This window comes from Phacochoerus africanus, chromosome X (genome assembly GCF_016906955.1).
Source record: "Phacochoerus africanus isolate WHEZ1 chromosome X, ROS_Pafr_v1, whole genome shotgun sequence".
NCBI lineage: Eukaryota > Metazoa > Chordata > Mammalia > Artiodactyla > Suidae > Phacochoerus > Phacochoerus africanus.
Window position 1 is genome coordinate 5244155 of NC_062560.1, and position 14972 is coordinate 5259126.

At 41.4% G+C, this 14972-nt stretch overlaps 1 long non-coding RNA gene across 1 annotated transcript in view; it reads right to left on the minus strand.

The window, feature by feature from the left end:
* Positions 1–7893: 7893 nt before the first annotated feature.
* LOC125118928 (uncharacterized) overlaps positions 7894–14972 on the minus strand; it is a 41691-nt gene continuing 34612 nt past the window's right edge. The window contains exon 3 of the long non-coding RNA XR_007132919.1: positions 7894–7980. This is a non-coding gene — a long non-coding RNA (uncharacterized LOC125118928). The remainder of the gene's footprint in view (positions 7981–14972) is intronic.

Here is a 14972-nt window from a genome sequence, read left to right on the forward strand (position 1 = left end):
AAAACAAACAAACAAAAGGAAAACAAAAATCATCTCATAGAGTTCTATACCCAGCAAAAATATATTTAAATCAAGCAATGGTGAAGAAAATGCATTTTCAGATATACAACACTTGCAAGGATTCATGACCAGCACACCAGCACTATAATGAACATCCAAAGAATTCCTTCAGGCAGAAGGAAAATGCATTTACATTCTGCATTTAAACAAGAGTGAAGAACACAGTGGTAGCTCCTTGATAAAGCCATCTATTTGTTCTTATTTTAATACCTTTAAAAATAATTGGTTTACTCAAAAATGACAGGAGTGTAATGGGAAGTTTACAATGTACATGTAAAAGTAAAACATATGACAAAAACAGTAAATGCTGTCACATACCACTGGAAAAATGAAATACACTGTCGGTCAAATTAATACCGCAAGAACAGAAAGCTACAGAGCAATATTCATCATAGAGTTAGAAATTCTAAATGCATATTTAGCAAGCTGTATTTAAGCTGTGTAATAAAGATAACATATCATGATGAAGGAGGATCATTCCAAGGATGTAAGTTTAACATTCAAAATCAATGTCATATTAAACAATTGAAAAAGAAAAAAGGATCACCTCGCTATTTGCAAAAAAAAATTGTTGAAATTCATTATTTACTTTTAATCTAAAAGTTTGCTCAAAAAGTAAGAAAAGAAACACTCTCTCCACCCAATAGGTCACCTACATAAAATATATAAAACAAAGAATATTTTTTCTTTTGTCTTTTTAGGGCCACACCCAGGGCATATGGAAGTTCCTAGGCTAGGGTCAAATGGGAACTGCAGATGCTGGCCTACACCACAGCCATAGCAATGCAGGGTCTGAGCCAGATCTGAGACCTACACCACAGGTGACAGCAACACAGGATCCTTAACCCAGAGCAAGGCCAGGGATGGAACCTGTGGCCTCATGGATACTAGTTGGGTTGTTAACACTCCGAGATACAATGCAAATAGCATTCTTAATGGTGTGTTCTTCACCCCCCAAATTTCTGAGAGAATTTGAAAAAGCCATAAATAAATGAAAAGATTAAATGTTCATAGGCTGGAAGCCTGTCATACTGCCAAGATGTCAGTTCTCTTCAAATCACTTTAGAGACTGAACATAATCCTAGTCAAAAGCTCAGCAGGACTTTTTTCAGGCAAAATTAATCCACTTCTTCTAAAATTTACTATCAAATGTAATGAACCTAAAATAAAGAAAAATTTTTTTTAAATGTGAAAAAGAAGAAACATTTGGAGTTCTCACATGAACTATAACTAATAGCATTCTTTTTCTTTTCTTTTTGTTTTTTTGTTTGTTTGTTTGTTTGGGGGGCCACTCTATGAACTATGGAGTTCCTAGGCCAGGGATCAGATCCAAGCCACAGATGTGACTTAGGCTGCAGCTATGATGACACCAGATGTATGACCCACTGTGTGGGGCTGGGGATCGAACCTGTGTCCTGGTGCTGCACTGATACCATTGAACCTGTTGTGCCATAGCAGGGTCTCCACGAACAGCATTCTTTTTTCTTCTTGCAGCTGCACCTAAAGCATATGGAAGTGCCTGGGCTAGGGGTTGTACTGGAGCTGCAGCTGTGACCAACACCACAGCTTGCAGCAATGCTGGATTGATCCTGAACCTACTGATCAGGCCAGGGATTGAACCCAAATCCTCACAGAGGCAATGTTTGGGTCTTAACCTGCTGAGCCACAACGGGAACTCCACACTAATAACTTTCTTTTTTTTTAAATGATTTTTATTTTTTCCATTATAGTTGGTTTATAGTGTTGTGAGTTTTCTACTGTACACCTAAGTGACTCCATCACACATACATACATACATTCTTTTTCTCACATAATCCTCCATCGTAAGTGACTAGATATAGTTCCCTGTGCTACAGCAGGATCTCATTGCTTATCCATTCCAACTAATAGCATTCCTAATGGTGCATTCTTCACCCCCTAAAATCAGAAATAAGCCAAGTATATCGGCTCTCAGCCCTTCTATTCACCACTGTACTAAAGATTCTAGCCAGTAAAATAGGAAAAAAAAGTTTTTAAACCTCCAGATTAGAAAGAAAGAATTAAAACTGTATTTGCAGATGTTAAAATCATCTGTGTAGAAAATCTAATGGTATATATGCAGCTACTAGAACTATAATGTGCACTTAGCATGCTTTTAAGTTAAAGAACCAGTATCTAAATTGTATTTCTATATGCAATGAACACTCAAAAATTGAAATGAAGAAAACAATCCCAATTACAAGAATATCAAAAGTATGAAAACTTTGGAATAATTCTGAAAAAGATGTGCAAAGCCTGTGTGCTGAAAACTACCAAAAATAATTGCTGAGAGAATTTGAAAAAGCCCTGATTAAATGAAAAGGTTAAAATGTTCATGGGTTGGAAGACTATGTATTATCATGATGTTGATTCTCTCCAAATCAGTCTGCAGATAGATTCAACACAATTCTAGTTGAAAGCCTAGAAGGATATTTTATGGTCAGAACTGATAAACTTAGAGTTCCTATTGTGGCTCAGTAGATTAAGGACCCAGTGTTGTCTTTGTAAGGATGTGGGTTCGATCCCTGGCCTCGCTCAGTGGGTTAAGAATTCAGCATTGCTGAAAGCTGCTGTATAGGTCATGGATGTGGCTCAGATCTTGTGTTGCTGTGGCTGTGGTGTAAGCTGGCAGCTACAGCTCTTATTCAACCCCTGGCCTGGGAACTTCCATATGTCACAGGTGTGGCCTTAAAAAGAAAAGACTAAAAAAAATTGATAAACTTATTCTAAAATTCACCCATAAACTTAATGAACCTAGAATAACCAAAGAAAAATTTTTTTTTCAAAAAAGAACAACAAATTTAGGGGTCTCACGTGACCCGATTTCAAGACATATTCAAGCTATACAAATCAAGACTGTAGAGTTCCCTGGTGGATCAGTGGGTTAAGGACCTGGTGTTGTCACTGCCATGACTTAGGTTGCGGCTGTGACATGAGTTTGATCCCTGGTCTGGGAACTTCTGCATGCCACGGGCATGGCCAGGAAGAAGGAAGGAAGGAAGGAAAAAAGAAGGAAGGAAAGTTATATTGGCATTAAGATAGATGAATGGAATGGAATAAGAACTTGAGCAATACATCCATATATGTACAGCAAACTTCCCTTCGCGCGCGCGCACACACACACACACACACACAGGTTAACTTGACTTTTGAGGGTTGTTAGGAAAAGTATTTGGGGCACCTGGCACCAGATGATCACTTGACTCCCACGTAGAGTACATGATCACTGTTGCTTCCAGCTAAGCCTTTGTTCCTTCTCAACAAAGACGATGATGACACTGTTTCTAACTGCTGCCACCTGGGATGCTGACTAGCCCACATCTCTGTTTATCAGGGAGAAAACCAGGCTTGGGCAGTTGAGGATGATTAGAGGTTGTCCCTTCATTCCAATCCAGCCTGGAGATGACAGGCCAGAGGGCAGAAGAACACCCAAACTCAGTGGCACAGGTGGCCGAATTGGGTAAAAATAGATAGAAACAGCTAAACTGTCTAAACTTAGACTGGTACCATAGGATACTTTGATTTAACCTGTATTGGAATCTGTTGATGTAAGAAATTTCGGCTCCAACCGCATCTTTAACAAGAATGAAACTGGGAATGCTAATCATAGTTTATCTGTAAACATACACAACTGACAACGTGCTCTTTTATGCACTTACTGGTTTATCATACTCTGTAAAATGATTTTCTGATTTGCTAAGTCATAAGCTTAAGAAGACTGACTTGTTTTTATAAATGCATTTTTTCTGATTCACCTACATGATACTCATACATTTTTTTCTTTTCTTCCTTTCTTTTTTTTTTTCTGGCCACACGTGAGGCATATAGAAAGTCCCAGGCTAAGGTTCGAATCCGAGTTATCCATGCAGGCCTACCCCACAGTCATAGCAACGCCAGATCTGAGCCACATCTGCAACCTAGGCCACAACCCACAGCAATGCCAGATCCTTAACTCACTGAGCAAGGCCAGGGATTGAACCTGCATCCTCATGGATACTTAACCCAGTAAGGCACAATGAGAACTCCCAGTAATACATTTTTAAATGATGTGTGTAGATCAAATACACTTTATATCATTCTACAAAGGATATTAAGATTTATTTATAAGGAGTTCCCACTGTGGCTCAGTGGAAACAAATCTGACTAGCATCTATGAGGACGCAGGTACCATCCCTGGACTCACTCCGTGGGTGAAGGATCCAGCGTTGCTGTGAGCTGTGGTGTAGGTCGCAGACATGGCTCAGATCTGGCCTTGCTGTGGCTGTGGTGTAGGCTGGCAGCAGCAGCTCCAATTCAACCCCTAGCCTGGGAACCTCTGTATGCCGCAGGTGCAGCCCTAAAAAGACAAAAGATCAAAAAAAAAGATTTATTTATAAAAAGAAGATATGCAATTCAATAGGTACAGACAATTTATTAATGATTTATATCCACCCGTAGTCTTTTCAGAATAAAATTGTTTCAACTTATTTGAAGAAAATTGAGAAGCCTAAAGAATAGGACAAAATAGGCCTCCTAGGTTTTTAAGGTCTAATTTTTTTTTTAAATCCTAAGATATTTTCTTTTTCCTCATAAATGTCTTTATAAAAAGAAAATATTTCAGGGTTTGATCAGTGGCTTTCCATTGGTCAGGATCTTCCTGTAATTATGCAGTCCTAATTACTGTCAACAGGAGATTTATCAGAAAGCTTTCCAGGCGTTCCCGTCGTAGTGCAGTGGTTAATGAATCCGACTAGGAACCATGAGGTTGCAGGTTCGATCCCTGGCCTTGCTCAGTGGGTTAAGGATCTGGCATTGCCGTGAACTGTGGTGTAGGTTGCAGATGCAGCTCGGATCCCTCATTGCTGTGGCCCTGGTGGAGGCCGGTGGCTACAGCTCCGATTAGACCCCTAGCCTGGGAATCTCCATGTGCCACGGGAACAGCCCTAGAAAAGGCAAAAAGACAAAAAAAAAAAAAAAAGCTTTCAACATGCCATTGCTGGAACTATTAAAAATAAGCATTTGAACACCTTGGTTGCAAAGGAATTTTCAACAGTATTTCCTAACAATTCATTATCTATTATACCTATGGTAATAAACAATTGAGTGCTTTTAAGAGAGCATATGTTCCAGTAAAAACATACTCCAGATACCTCTTACACATGGAAAAATTCTTGCAAAATATCTGGTCTAAACATATGGGCTTCTTGGAGACAGAATGTTTTTGGCTAAAAATGTACTTCCCCAGTACAGTTCAGATGAGGTTATTACTGGATACACTAATATGTAAAAACCTGCAACAGGTGGCTGTGTGAGACGGCCTGTCCACACTCCTGAGATTGATTGGACATTAAATTCCTTGGTTTAGCAGTGTACTATAATATCAGCAAGCCTTACAATTCTCTATCAGGTTTTTGTGTGTTTTATAAAAGAGGACACTGAAGCATTTCCGTCTAAAACCTTAATGCCCACACTGTTCAATCACAGAGGAGAACATTTAACAGCCTGGGTCATGGTCATGAAAAAAAATCAAGGACGCCCTGAGCATTTTTTTTTTTGGCAACACCCACAGAAGGTGGAAGGTCCAGAGTCAGGGATCAAGCCTGTGCTGCAGTTATGACCTGCGTCACAGGTGAGGTGGCAACACTGGATCCTTAACCTGTTGTGTCTCCTGGGAACTTCTGTCCTGTTCATTTTTGCTGTGCAAATATAGAACATGGGTGTGTATATCCCCACAGAGGTCCACCAAACCTTGCAGGAGAAATGCAGTGGATGCATGGATTGGAGATTGCTTGGGTAAAGATACCTCTGAAAGATTTTATAAGAAGTCCCCAAGGCCAACAGCAGCCCTGGATCTAAAGGGTCCCACCCATTCTGATTGTTTTCATTTAAAAAGCATGTTTTATTGCCTCAGTAGACTGCCTTGGGTAATACAGTCATTTTGACCATATTGATTCTTCTCATGAAGTCAGACAGAGAAAGACAAATACCATATGATATCACTTCTGTGTGGAATCTATACTGTGGCACAAATGAAGCTACCTACAAAGTAGAAACAGACTCAGAGACAAAGAGAACGGACTTGTGGTTGTCAGGAGGACTGGGGGAGGGAGTGGGATGGACGGGGAGTTCGGGGTTAGTGGATGCAAACTATGACATTGAGAATGGATAAGCAATGAGGTCCTGCTGTCCAGCACAGGGAAATCTATATAATCTCTTTGGATAAACCATGATGGAAGATAATATAAGAAAGGGAATGTGTGTATGTATATATATGGAGAGAGAGAGAGAGAGAGAGTCACTTTGCTTACCATAAGAAACTGCCACAGCATTATAAATCAACTACACATTGATAAAACAATACATAAAAAAGCATGTTTTACCCTTTGCTGTACAGCTGACATGAACACAACATTGTCAGTCAACTATATGCCAATAACATTTTTTAATAATGATTTTTATTTTCTCCATTATAGCTGAGGTACACTGTTCTGTCAATTTTCCACTGCACAGCAAGGTGACCTAGTCACACGCACACGTATACATTCTTTTTTCTCACATTATCCTGCTCCGTCATAAGTGACCAGACATAGTTCCCAGTGCTACAGATATAAATAAAAAGTTAAAAGTATGGTTTATAGTGAAAAGGAAGCTCTGCGAGGGAAGTCTAGTCACACTGGATATTAGGGTTTAACAGCAAAGGCTTTGTTATGATGCTTATGTTCATTCAACTGGCACACAAAAAAAATGAACGAAGTCATGGAACAGAATAGGCAGTAGGGAACAGACCGAATGCCATATAGAATTCTAGTATAGGATGAAGTTAGACCTCCAATCACGTGTGGGATGATGGATGTTTTGACGGATGTTAGGACAAATGTCTGCAGGCCTTTGAGAGAAGATAAAAATGAGACTGATTTGGGGAGTTCCTATTGTCATGCAGCAGGTTACAAACCTGACTACTGTCCATGAGGATGCAGGTTTGATCCCTGGCCTCGCTCAGTGGGTTAAGGATCTGGTGTTTCTGTGAGCTGTGGTGTATGTCACAGATGTGGCTCGGATCCCTCATTGCTGTGGCTGTGGGCTGGCAGCTGCAGCTCCGATTTGACCCCTCACCTGGGGACTTCCACATGCCGTGGGTGTGACCCTAAAAAGACAAAAAAAAAAAAAGATTGATTTTATACTCCAGATCCAAGAATGAATCCCTGAGGGGCCCAAAATCTAAATGTAAAGGAAATAAAGCCACATGAGCACTAGGAGAAATAGTGAGAAAATTCTTTTATGACCTGGGTATAGGCAAATGGCTTTGGGGGGCGGAAGGGGAGGGCACGCTCATGGCATGTGGAAGTTCCCAGGCCAGGGATCCATCAAACCGATGCCAGAGCAGCAACTTGAGCCACAGCAGCCAGACAATGCCAGATCCTTAATCCTCTGAGCCACCAGGGAACTCCCAAGAGTTTGTGCTGTTCTGACAAGGGGACATAACTGAGGTGTGATTACCCTCTAAGAAGTGAAGACCTGGATCCCCTTTACTGCAGGTTCCTTTCCCAAATTTCAAGTCAGACTTTGCATTGAGGGAGCCATCGGAAGTATGTCAGCATCATGTTCATGGAAGGATGATGGCAGTGCTGTCTCAGAAGACCACTGAGCTGAATCAGTTTGTGGTCCTGTGTCTCAGTGTCACAACTGTGCCTCAGTTGTGTCTCCACTTGTGGTCTTAACTGATCATCCCCAGAGCCTATGCCTGTCACTGTAGCCACCCTTCAGCTGGGTTCTCTCTCCCTTTTGTATGCATCGCTTGATGAAATATTGGTACATACTGTTAAACTTACCCAGGCAGGTAAGGTGACTTTTAAATGCTTGGTAGACCTCAAGGCAGGCCATGGGAGAACTGGATGGAGTGTTTGTGGGTAATACCCAGGCTTCCTAAAGAAAGAGAAAAAGAGAGACAAATTGGAATTAGAATTAGTCACACAGAAGAGGGAGAAAGGAGAGAGAGAGATTGGAACTGGAATGGATCACATGGGAAAATTCTATAACTATCAAATATTGCCCAGTCTATTTGGAGATGCACAAAGAATAGGATAACTTAATTGTGTCACTTCTTTTTAAAAAATATTCTTTAGGCGTTCCCATCCTGGCTCAGTGGTAAGGAAACCAACTAGTATGCATGAGGATGAGGGTTTGGTCCCTGGCCCCGCTTAGTGGGTTAAGGATCGGGCATTGCCGTGAGCTGGGGTGTGGGTCACAGACATGGCTTGGATCTAGCATTGCTGTGGCTGTTGTGCAGGCTGGCAGCTGCAGCTCTGTTTCAAGCCCTAGCCTGGGAACTTCCGTATGCTGCAGGTGCAACCCTAAAAAAGACAAAACAAAAAAACTTTTTATATTATAGTCGATTTACAATGTTCTGTCAATTTCTGCTGTACAGCAAAGTGACCCAGTCATACATATATATATACACATTCTTTTCCTCACATTGTCTTCTATCGTGTTCTATTGTAAGAGATTGGATATAGTTCCCTGTGCTGTACAGCAGGACAATTATCTCCCTGTTCAAGTATCTTCTCTCAAATATTATACTGGAAATAGCTGGCATCTCCTTTTCATGGCTTCTGCAACTGTGACATTCCTCTTAGGACATATGTTAGGGGATGGAGCAAGATTCCTTTGTGTCCTAGTTTTATACTTTTTAGCTAAAATTCACAGGAGATGTGTTCCATTTTACATATGCGGATTTTCTCCCGAAATGCTGGATATGCTTCGTGTTTGGACAAGCCTCATCTTTCAGAAAGAGAGAGAGTGGAAGCTCACCCAATGGAACTGCCAACACCTGCCGCTGGCTGCAGGCAGGGATAGCCTTGCTCTTAGATGCTGTTGTTAGGGAAACCAGAAAACCAGAAGTGTGGGGTACAGCTTGCCAGACAGACACTGCATCAGGTCAAGTACCACATGGAGTTCAGTAGAAATATTGCTGTCTCGGAATTTCCCGGGATTAGGATGACCTGGAGGCTTTTGCTACTTTTGCTTTTCTGCTTGGAGTGAGAATTTTCATCAACTACTTCTCAACTCCTGTCTTCTCTCCTTTTTGGAATAATTTTCTTTTAAAAAAAATTTCTATATTTATGTTTTTAAAATTAGTGTAGTTGATTTATTACAGTGATGTGCCAATTTCTGCTGTACAGCATAGTGATCTGCTCATATATACACACATACACACACATTCTTTTTCTCATACTATGTGCCATTGTGTTCCATCCCAAGGAACTGGATATAGTTCTGCACTGTACAGTAGCACCTCATTGCTTATCCACTCTAGATGTGAATTTTTAATCACTGTCACGAGCTAATCGGCACAGAAGGGCTCATCTAGAAACCAGGAAATGATTTGTGGATTGGACCAACAGAAAAGGCAGGCATGTGGCTCCCACAACCTCACACTCCTCTGCGCCACTGATCACCTAAGCATCCACATGATTTCTAGAGCAAATTGCTAATGAATCCTCTGACCATGTGTGTGTGTGTGTGTGTGTGTGTGTGTGTGTGGAATTTTCATTTAGTTACATCTTTGCAAACAGCCTAGGCATAGTTTTGCAATTACAAACTTGATTTGAAAAATATCAATAAAAGGGAAAAGACCTTCCTAGGAGAGCAGTCATTAAGTGCATGCTTAGTGCACTCTTCTTTTTAAAAAATTTTTATTTCATTTTTATTAGAGTCTAGGTGATGTGCAATGTTGTGCCAGATTCTGCTATACAGCATAATGACCCAGTTATACATATATATACATTCCCTTTCTTATATTACCTTTCATCATAGTCTATCCAGAGACACTGGATAGAGTTCCCTGTGCTGTACAGCAGGATATCCATTCTACTGCTACATAGTAGATTATTCATTCTAGATACAATAGTTTACGGTAACTTTGTTTCCTTTGATTTTCCTTCCTGTTCTTGGGCACTTTGTGAACACAGCTTCTAGGTTTAGACCCGTTTCTCCTGTGACCATTGCAAAATGTGGGTTTTTTGTTTGTTCGCTTTTGTTTGGCCGTGACCATGGCATGTGGAAGTTCCGGGGCCAGGGATCGAACCCACGCCACAGCGGCAACCCACGTTGCTGGATCTTTAATCCTCTGAGCCACCAAGGCTACTCAACAATGTAGTCTTGTTAGTGGATGATTATGCTGGGGGTGGTAGCATTTGGGGCAGGGAATCTTTTTTTTTTTTTTTTTTGGTCTTTTTTTGTCCTTTGTCTGTTGTTGTTGTTGTTGCTATTTCTTGGGTCGCTCCCGCGGCATATGGAGATTCCCAGGCTAGGGGTTGAATCGGAGCTGTAGCCACCGGCCTACGCCAGAGCCACAGCAATGCGGGATCCGAGCCGCGTCTGTAGCCTAGACCACAGCTCACAGCAACGCCGGATCGTTAACCCACTGAGCAAGGGCAGGGACCGAACCCGCAACCTCATGGTTCCTAGTCAGATTCGTTAACTACTGCGCCACGACGGGAACTCCTGGGGCAGGGAATCTTAATTTTCCCTCCTTGTTTCCTTACTTTCCCTAGAGGGCCATGTCTTTAAGGGGACATTATTTTGATTATTTCCCCAAAGCAATGCTGCATCACAGGTGCTACCCCCGTCCCCCTCACTTGGAAATCTGTTCCTGCCCATTCTGTGAGCCACCAACACTCGTGCTCAATATTTGGATGCTTACAATTTTCATAATTTATATAATATTTATATAAAATCTTTATTTTTTTATTTTTTATTTTTTTGTCTTTTTGCCTTTTCTAGGGCTGCTCCTGCGGCATATAGAGGTTCCCAGGCTACGGGTCCAATCAGAGCTGTAGCCACCAGCCTACGCCAGAGCCACAGCAACGTGAGATCCAAGCCATGTCTGCAACCTACACCACAGCTCACGGCAATGCCGGATCCTTAACCCACTGAGCAAGGGCAGGGACTGAGCCCGCAACCTCATGGTTCCTAGTCGGATTCGTTAACCACTGCGCCACGACGGGAACTCCTATATAAAATCTTTATGCAGTAGCTAATGTTCATATAAAATGTAACATCTTTGTGTTGTAACTGATACGATATTCATGTAAAACAAAAAGTTTACAATTTATGAATTTATGTTTATAACTACCTTGGGGGTTTTCAATCCATATACAGCGTGAAAATTTTTAATGGGAGGAGAGGTAACACACATCCCACTATCAAATTCTTTGGTAGGATCCTTGGGATTTTTTTTTTTCATTGAAGAATTGACAGTAAAATCTCTTCCATTGTTGAAAACGGAACCTATCAGATGACACTGCTTGAATCAATAAAATTCATTTTTGATTCAAAACTGATAGAAAAGAATCTGTGAATTCAACTGGCATGAGATTAAGAGTATGCAGTTGCCTGGCTTTGGCAGGAAGAGCCAGCAATATTTTAAGAAAATCAGAGTGATGTTGGTCCCACCCATTCTTTGAGAAAAGTGTGGAAGAAACAAACGTCTTTAAAAATAAGCAAATGTTGGAGCTCCCGTCGTGGCGCAGTGGTTAACGAATCCAACTAGGAACCATGAGGTTGCGGGTTCGGTCCCTGCCCTTGCTCAGTGGGTTAAGGATCCGGCGTTGCCGTGAGCTATGGTGTAGGTTGCAGACGAGGCTCAGATCCCGCGTTGCTGTGGCTCTGGCGTAGGCCGGTGGCTACAGCTCCGATTCAACCCCTAGCCTGGGAATCTCCATATGCCGCGGGAGTGGCCCAAGAAATAGCAGCAACAACAACAACAACAAAAGACAAAAGACAAAAAAAAAAAGCAAATGTGGGGAGTCCCCGTGTGGCGCAGAAGATTAAGTGTCTGCTGTGCTGTTGTCACTGCCAAGGCTCAGGTCACTGCTGAGGAACAGGTCCAGTCTGAGCCTGGGAACTATTGCATGCTGCACATGAGTCGCCCCCTGTCCCCCGCAAAAAAAGTAAATTTGAAATGACTTCAAAGAAAGATCATTTGACTCTCAGCTATGATGGTGTAATAAAGCCTAATAGCATAACATGAGAAAAGCAGAATCAGGATTTTTCAAGTAAAACATTCCAGCAATATTTGGGTTCCAGTATTTTGACAACCGCCAGCGATGGCAGTTGCCTATAAACTTAGAATCAACGTTGTCATAATATGCCATTGAAATTTTGTACTTTTTTTTTTTTAATGAATTAGGAATGTACGTTGCTATTATCTGAACAGAGAGCCAAATGTTCTTAACCCTATATTCTCCACACGAAGGGCAAAGACATGGCTGTGCCACAGAGACTCCTGGCCTCGGAGATTCACCCACAAGCAATGGGGTCTTTGCCTTCATGACTCTGGCTCATCAAATACATGGTACTCACCTCAATGGTCCTGTCTTATCCTGTTCCCATTGTAAGTCTCACATGTGGATTCCTCCCACCCTCATCCACCGTCCCCACACCAACAGATTTCCCTACATCTGCATCCCAGAATGCCTTCCAAGTTCCCATCCCAGGGTGTGAACTCATACAATCCACAGCCTTGGAGGTACATACATCTAGAGTGAGTATCAGACTCAGCACAGGCATTTGAAGCATCTCATTAAATAAGCGGTGGCTTAGTATCCCAGAAGAAAAGATAAGTTTCTATGACTGCACGCCTTAACATTATAGAGTTGAGAACTCATCAGCCATAGCATATGACTGCATGGAGGCATCTCTCACCCACTTTCAGGCGCTGTTTTATCCAGACCCCTGCTTTGCAGCATGGGGTCCAATTCTTGGCTGTATCATAGCCACTCCCTCAGGAGACTTTCAGAGCTTTCAGGAAAACAAATACAGATGTTGGAGAAGCAATCAATATTAACTTGAAGATGCAAGTGCTCTTATTTTGCAAGAAGTTGCGGATATGAAAGGTCCTTGTGACTTTTCCAGGTTTCTAAAATTATTCTTTGCTGAGAAAACTCTCTCAGACCAAGCCTGGGGAAGTCATTCTTTCATACCAACTCCCTCCCTCCATGCACCACTTCAACAAAATAATATCTATAGGTAAAGCATGTGATTAGCCTAAGGATCATGCACCACCTCCACAAAATAACATCTATAGGTAAAGTGTGTCATTAGCCTAAGGACCACGCACCACCTCAACAGAATAATATCTATAGGTAAAGGGTGTGATTAGCCTAAGGGACATGCACCACCTCAACAAAATAATATCTGCAGGTAAAGTGTGTCATTAGCCTAAGACACGTGTACCACCTCAACAAAATAATATCTAAAGCTAAAGTGTGTCATTAGCCTAAGGGACGTGTACCACCTCAACAAAATAATATCTATAGGTAAAGAGTATGATTAGCCTAAGGGTCATGCAGCGCCTGAACAAAATAATACCTGTAGGTAAAGTGTGTGATTAGCCTAGGGGAATGAGGGCCCATTACATTTGAAGATGATCTAAATGATTTGTAAGGCCTCTAGAGTTAACTGGCCATGCCCAGCTATGTTGTAGAAATAGAGGTGAATACATTATTGGGGGTGGGGGTGGGGAATGGGGTTGCCATGTGAACCAATGGCTTGAAATCATGTCAAGTCCAGGGTCCCTGAGCCAGGAAAGAAGGCATTTTTCTCCAATTAGTAATTCATCTCAACCAGCTTGCAGATGACTGCAAAAGAGATATTTAATTCACAGACCCTCTTTGCTTGGAGCGAGAACAATGACAGGGATAGAACAGACTTCAGGCAAGTGGATAAACCTGAGGTCTTATTCCTACTTCTGTATTTCTTACTGGAATTAAAAAAAAAAAAACATTTTCCAGATAAACCATCTGATTTTATAACTCCATGCCCTCCCCACTTAGTTTCATCTTAACTTCCCATCTCCTTCCAACCCCTTTCCAGCCCCTGCTCTATCACCTTCCTCTGAAGTTTGGTTTTTGAACATCACCCTTCAGGGAAAACCTTGTGAACCTGCTCCAGACACAGCCAGATATGTCTCCCTTCTGACCCACACTGTGCTCTTGGTTTATGGTACACACTGTCCTGCCTTTTACTTTCAGATCTCTGTCATTCTGGGGGGGGGGTGCGTGTGTGTGTGTGCATATGAGGAATACTTCTTTATGCCAGAGGACGAGATACAAAAGGAAAGAGAAAGCGGTAAACACTGGATTGAGGACTGCAAGGTGGTAGGATGCGGAACCAGATAATAGCATGTGGGTTATGTTTAAGCTTCTGTTTCTGTGTGGTTGCCTCGGTGATGCTTATAAACACACAGAGAAATGCATGAGCCATTTCTAGACTGTTGATGAAATCCTACTGACTATTGTGTCAAGATTTAGGTTGCTGTTGTTGGCTGTACCCACAGCACGTGGAGGCTCCTGGGCCAGGGACTGAACCCATGCTACAGCAGTGACAAAGCTGGATCCTTAACCACTAGGTCATCAGGGAACTCAAGACTCATGTTTGATGTATTTTTTAGAACCAAGGTCCAAATAGAAGGTGTTACATTTAATCATTATCTTCCTGTATTTTCTTTTTTCTTTTATTTTCTTTTCTATTCTTTCTGCCTGCCTGCCTGCCTGCCTGCCTTCCTACCTTCCTTGTAGTTTGTAACTCTTGGGTTTATTTTGTCATGCAAAATCTAATTATTTTGAATTGCCTAAATAGCCTCCATAGTTTTTTTCTGGCCATGTAAACCAACATCAATTTACTTAGGAGTATAAAGTTGCAAAATAAAGGATTCAGCTAAATCATTGATAATAAGTAATATCTTTGTAAAAGGTGATTCTTTTATATAATGGTAAAAAAAGACACAGATGTGATGTGCCAAGTTAAATTTTAATTTCCATATTCTTACTTAACTTTATGACCTTAAACTAATACTGTATTAATTTGTTAGTAATAAACAATCTTTAGATATTTGAACATTGCTGTGTTGACTA